Source organism: Protobothrops mucrosquamatus, unplaced genomic scaffold, assembly GCF_001527695.2.
Source record: "Protobothrops mucrosquamatus isolate PMUCROS unplaced genomic scaffold, P.Mucros_1.0 scaffold610, whole genome shotgun sequence".
NCBI classification, from domain to species: Eukaryota; Metazoa; Chordata; class Lepidosauria; order Squamata; family Viperidae; genus Protobothrops; species Protobothrops mucrosquamatus.
Window position 1 is genome coordinate 292,471 of NW_015386908.1, and position 5,813 is coordinate 298,283.

The following is a 5,813-nucleotide window of genomic DNA, read 5'->3' on the forward strand; positions in this document are numbered from 1 at the left end:
TAATGTCTAAAACTGCACTCTGTCCACCATACTCTTCTTCAACCTGATGGTCCTCCAAATGTCTGCCAAGCAGGGAGATTGTTGAAGAATCTGGGAGTTAAAGTCCATATATTTGGAAGGTGCCAAGCTGAAGGAGACCTTTCCCCTTATCTGCGTGGAATGTAGAGTTTAACCTTCATGCATTGTATCCAATGGTGGGATTCAAATATGTGAACAACCGGTTTTCTATGTGGATGCCACTTCCGGAAGTCCATTCTGGGCTTGGGCAACAAAAAATTAGCTACCAGTCCTGCCGAAGTGGTGCGAACTGGCTGAATCCCACCACTGATTGTATCAAACGGTGAAGAGAAGGGTTTTTTACTATTTCAAGAGCTGGAATAACCAGGAGTCCAATGCTGCTTTGCATTCCCCTCAGAACAGCCCATGGGGAATTGTGTTACCTGGCATATCTTGGCAGTGCCTCACTCCAGGGCATTCTTGGTAGTGTGGCTCCCACTGGGCTATCCAGCTTGCAACTCGGCTACGGCTTAAAGCAGTGACAGTTCTTTTTTTATTTTTTTCAAGCCAGAAAGATTTTGAAATCTTCTGCTGTCTTATGTAATGTGCTAACTTCCCTCCTCCTGCCACACAGTAATGCTGCTGTTCTTGTTTTCCCCGTTACCTAAAGATAGCAGAATAAATAAGAGGGGCTGTTTCCCCCCCCCACCCCCAATGTTGTCTGACAGATCATCTGTCTACACCAGGACTGTCCATTTGGCTCCACATATGCTCGCCTTTGATATTTGTAAATAAAGCAAATATTTATAAAGGCTCAAAGTCTATCCAGTTTTGCAGAGAGGAAGCTCAACTCATTGTATTATCTCTTAAGAGTTCTAACTGCTTTAAGAATGAAGACCTTCTTATTGGTGTGCAATGGTTTATTAGAATTAGTTGATTGCTTTTACTTAGCAATCATGGAATATGTAAATTTTCATTGCCATCTAGCAAAAAGCAAAAACAGGTTGAGAGATAAGCTACTCTTCTCAGTTACAAACAGCACAGTAGAAATGTATTGTGTACTGCTAGGATTTATGCGTAATGAAGTGTATTGTGAGTATAATAGTATAAAGGGGGAAAGTATTCCTTTCCAAGCAGAGAGATGTACGTTATCCTCCACAGTGATTGAAGTAGCAAGATATACTAAATTAAATCATATGACTGTTGGGAAGAAATGTAGTAAGTTTCCATTTGAATGTGAACTTAATCTAATGCTGCATATTTAAACCAATATATCATAGCATTATGGAATGGTAGAACTGGAAGGGGCCACAAAAATATTTTGATCTAATCCTCTGCAACATGAAAGAAAAGCAATTAACTATCAATGAAGGGTAGTCATGAGTTTTCCAGAGATGGAGAACCCATGATCTTCACAGGTAGACCAATTGAAGCTTAAATATATTAAATAATCATTGTTCTCTTAATGAGGAAATTCATAATATACTTCAGAAGAGGTGAAAAAGATCTTAAAGATCTTAAACATCAGAAAAAGTGAAGAAGTTCTTAAAGTCCAAACTCTATGGAGGAAATACCATCAAGGCGATTAGTTGATGGAGCATTCACTGCTTCTGGAGGCCGGTTGTTCCACTGGGTAAGTGTTCTAATTGTCAGGAAGTTTCTCCTTAGTTCTAGGTTGCTTCTCTCTTTGGTTAGCTTCCACCCATTGCTCCTTGTCCTGCCTTCAGGTGCTTTGGAGAATAGCTTGACTCCCTCTTCTTTGTGGCAGCCCCTGAGATATTGGAACACTGCTATCATGTCCCCCCTCATCTTTCTCTTCATTAAACTAGACATACCCAATTCCAGCAACCGTTCCTTATGTTCTAGCACCCAGTCCCCTAATCATCTTTGTTGCTCTTCTCTGTACTCCTTCTAGAGTCTCAACATCTTTTTTACATCGTGGTGACCAAAACTGGATGCAGTATTCCAAGTGTGGCCTTACCAAGGCACTGTAAAGTGGTATTAATACTTCATGTGATCTTGATTCTATTCCTCTGGGAAAGCAGCCTAGCACTATGTTGGCCTTTTTGGCAGCTACAGCACACTACTGGCTCATATTTAAGTGATTGTCCACCAGGACTCCAAGATCCCTCTCACAGTTACTACTATTGAGCAAGATACCACCTATACTATACCTGTACATTTGGTTTTTCTTGCCTAAATGTAGAACCTTACTTTTTTCACAATTGAATTTCATTTTGTTAGATAGTGCCCAGTTAGTCCAGTTTGTCCAGATCCTCCTGTATCTTAAGCCTATCTTCTGGAATGTTGGCTATTCCTGCCAGCTTGGTGTCATCCGCAAGATATTCTATGTCTTTTTTTTCTGAGTAGAGTTTCCTGTTTCCTTTCTAACAGCTAAGAAGTAAAAGACATGACGACTGTGCACTTTGTTTTGTAGGGCTATATAAACAGCATTTCTAATGCCACCCCGGCTCTGCAAGAAATAACGCTTGCCTGCGAGCAAAAAATAGTGGGACCATAAAATAGAAAAATAATAGAAAACGAAGAAGCTAAAGTGCTCTGTAATTTTAGTATTCAAATCAGCAAGCATCTATCACTTAACTTTCCAGACTTGGTCATTGTTGATACAGAGAAAAAAAATCTGGATAGTGGACACCTGGAGACAGCAGAAGAGGAGAAGCAATTGCAGAAAACCATAAAAGATAAAAACCTGCAAATAGAAGTAGAACAACAGTGGCAAAAGAAAGCAAAGATAGTATCACTAGTAATACTCACTTTGGAAGAAAAACAGTAACTGTGAGAGGTCTCTTGGAGTCCTAGTGGACGATCACTTGACTATGAGCCAGCAATGTGCAGCAGCCACCAAAAAAGCTAATACAGTCCTGGGTTGTATAAACAGAGGCATAGAATGAAGATCATGTGAAATATTAGTACTGCTTTATAAAACCCTAGTGAGACCACACCTGGAATATTGCAAACAATTTTGGTCATACTACAAAAATGATGTTGAGAACTTGGAAAAAGTGCAGAGAAGAACAACTAAGATGATCAAAGGCCTGGAGACTAAAACATATGAAGAAAGGCTGCAGGACTTGGGTTTGGCTAGTCTAAAGAAAATAAGAAATAGGGGAGACATGATAGCAGTATTCCAGTATTTGAGGGGCTGCCACAAAGAAGAGGAGGTCAAATTATTCTCCAAAGCACCAGAGGGCAGGACAAGAAACAATGGTTGGAAACTGAATTAAGGAGAAAGTTCCTAACAATGAGGACAATTAACCAGTGGAACAACTTGCCTTCAGAAATCGTGGGTGTTCCATCACTGGAGGTTTTTAAGAAGGGACTGGACAGTCACTTGTCTGAGATGGTATAGGTTCTCCTGCATGAGCAAAAAGCTGGACTAGAAGACCTCCAAGATCTCTTCCAGCTATTCTATTCTTTTCTGTTCTATTCTAAATATATACCAGGAAAAATTCTGTACAAAGTCATGAAAATAATATGCAAACACTTTAGCAAAAATTGTTTCTTCAAAGCTGTGTACCTTAAACAAAACTTCAAGCAAATGGTGCATATTTTAGAAAAATATGTACCAAAATACATACAAATGTTATTCCTAACCAAAAAAACCCACCTTATGTTGACAAACTGAACCTGACACAAAAAGGAAACTGAACTGAATTTGGCAACTTCCCTCTTGTCTGAACTATAGTACTGCTATACTATAAATTATTAGTAATGCTAATAATTTTATTAATTAAGAAACCTGGAAACTAAATTTATTCCTAGTCTTATTGAGCCAAACTGTTATTGTGCATTCTCTTTCACATTTTTATACAACCTAAGGTTTATTGACAGGCCATAAGGAATACAGTCGTGCAAAAAAGAAAGTACAAGAAACAAGGACTACTTCTCATTGAATGCCTGCTTCTGTCTATATAATAAGAAGCTAAGCAAATGACATTTTTTTTTGGGGGGGGGGAAGAAAGATTGAAGAAATCAGACATGCAAATGCCAATTACATTGTCTACAGACATTTTTTTTTCATAACTTATGGTGATGGTAAAACATAAATACTTAGAATGGGAACTAAAAAAAAAAACCCCGCAGAAGCAGAACACAGTTTTTCTAAGATACTAATTTATAGCTTAGTGCAATAAGCAATTGTTTACTTATAAACAAATTCACTACTGAGTTTATAGATCTATATATATATGGTCTCATTATGATTTTTTTTTTGCAACTGGAAGCAATCTAGTTAGCATTTTGTGCATTTTTTTAAAAAAAATCAACAACAGCAGGTAAAATATTCTGCAGGCAAAACACAGCAGCAGTGAGGGTGGGTGGGAAATAGGGAAATCTTGCATTTTTAATAGTCAAGTTTCAGAAATGGGGAAGGGGAGAGACATTTGGCTGATTCTAATTGGAAAATCTAGCAGATTAGCCCGTTTTATTTGGAGATAATCGATATTAGCCATTCGAGCTTGCAGAACGTCCTCATGTTTGGGGCATCACAAACACACTTAAATACAGGGCTGCTGCATTAAATAACCTGACCCGGCAACCTTCTAATGGTAGTCTTAGAGTGCAAAGTTGTTTTAATTAGCAGTCAGCAAGCAGACTGTAACTCCACTGAAGGAGCATTGAAGAATCACTGCCTATTAACAACCCAGCGGTAAGTAAGCCAGCACAAATACTTATAACCAAATAGTGTGCATTTCAGGAGTAGAAAGGATTAGCTATTGGGCACACAACACAGTGGAGGAAATTGCTTTATTCCCAGTACTGCTGGGTACCAGGAGGCAAACACTGCGCCTCCAGCCCATTAACAACATTCAGAGTGTGGCTTCCCATTGAAAGGGTTATTGGCTAACCACTGGGTGACCAATTAAATGCTATGAATAAGTCCCCAACCAAACAGCGTGAGGCCTGTTTGTGGCACAGTCGTATCATTACTAAAGTGAAAAACTTGATGAGAAAGGAACATATTTAATTATAGAACTATACAAATGGCTAATGAGGACCATAAAGTGAAATGAATGACTTTCCAGTGGATCTTTGAATGTTACTGATAAGCGCTCAGCGGCTTTGGAGGCTGTGAAAGTGATCTACAGCTACAGCCTGTACACCATTGTAATGGATGGATCGGCGTTACAGTGAAGATCTGACCTGTTTGCTCAGGTAGCATGGATGCTCCTGAAAGATTGCCCTGGATTCTGATCATGGCAAGGATGCTCTGCTTTCAACCCCCTGGTCTGTCATGAGTTCTGCTTACTTTTCTAGCACTTCTTTTGGGAAGAGAGAGAGAGAGAGAGAGAGAGAGAGAGAGAGATTGACATCTGGATTGATGTCACTTAGGAATCAAAGTACAAGAGAGTTGGTACTCACTTTTGGCAGTGTGTGGTCCCTTGGAAAAACGGTTTTCTAATCTGCCCACATAAATAAGAAGCACAGTTATCGTATCAGCTCTCAATCCATTTTCTGTTATTTGGGCTGGAATCTATCCTATTAACGTGGTAATCATGTATTCCAAAGAAGAATGATCTTTTTGTGATTAGAGGTGAAATTATAAATGTATTAGTATTGTAAGAGTTAGTATTGTTAAACTACTTCCTGGTTGAATAATTTAGACTGGGAGCCAGGAAGCTAGAAGCTGGTGAAATTAGGAAGATAAAGACCCCTAAAATCTATATACCCCACCCAAACTCTAAAAGACATGACCTCTGGGGACATAATATGATTAACCCACCAATACCAAAAGGGCACACTCAGACTCAGGTCAAAGTACATGACACAGGAAATACAAAGCCTCAAACAGGAAC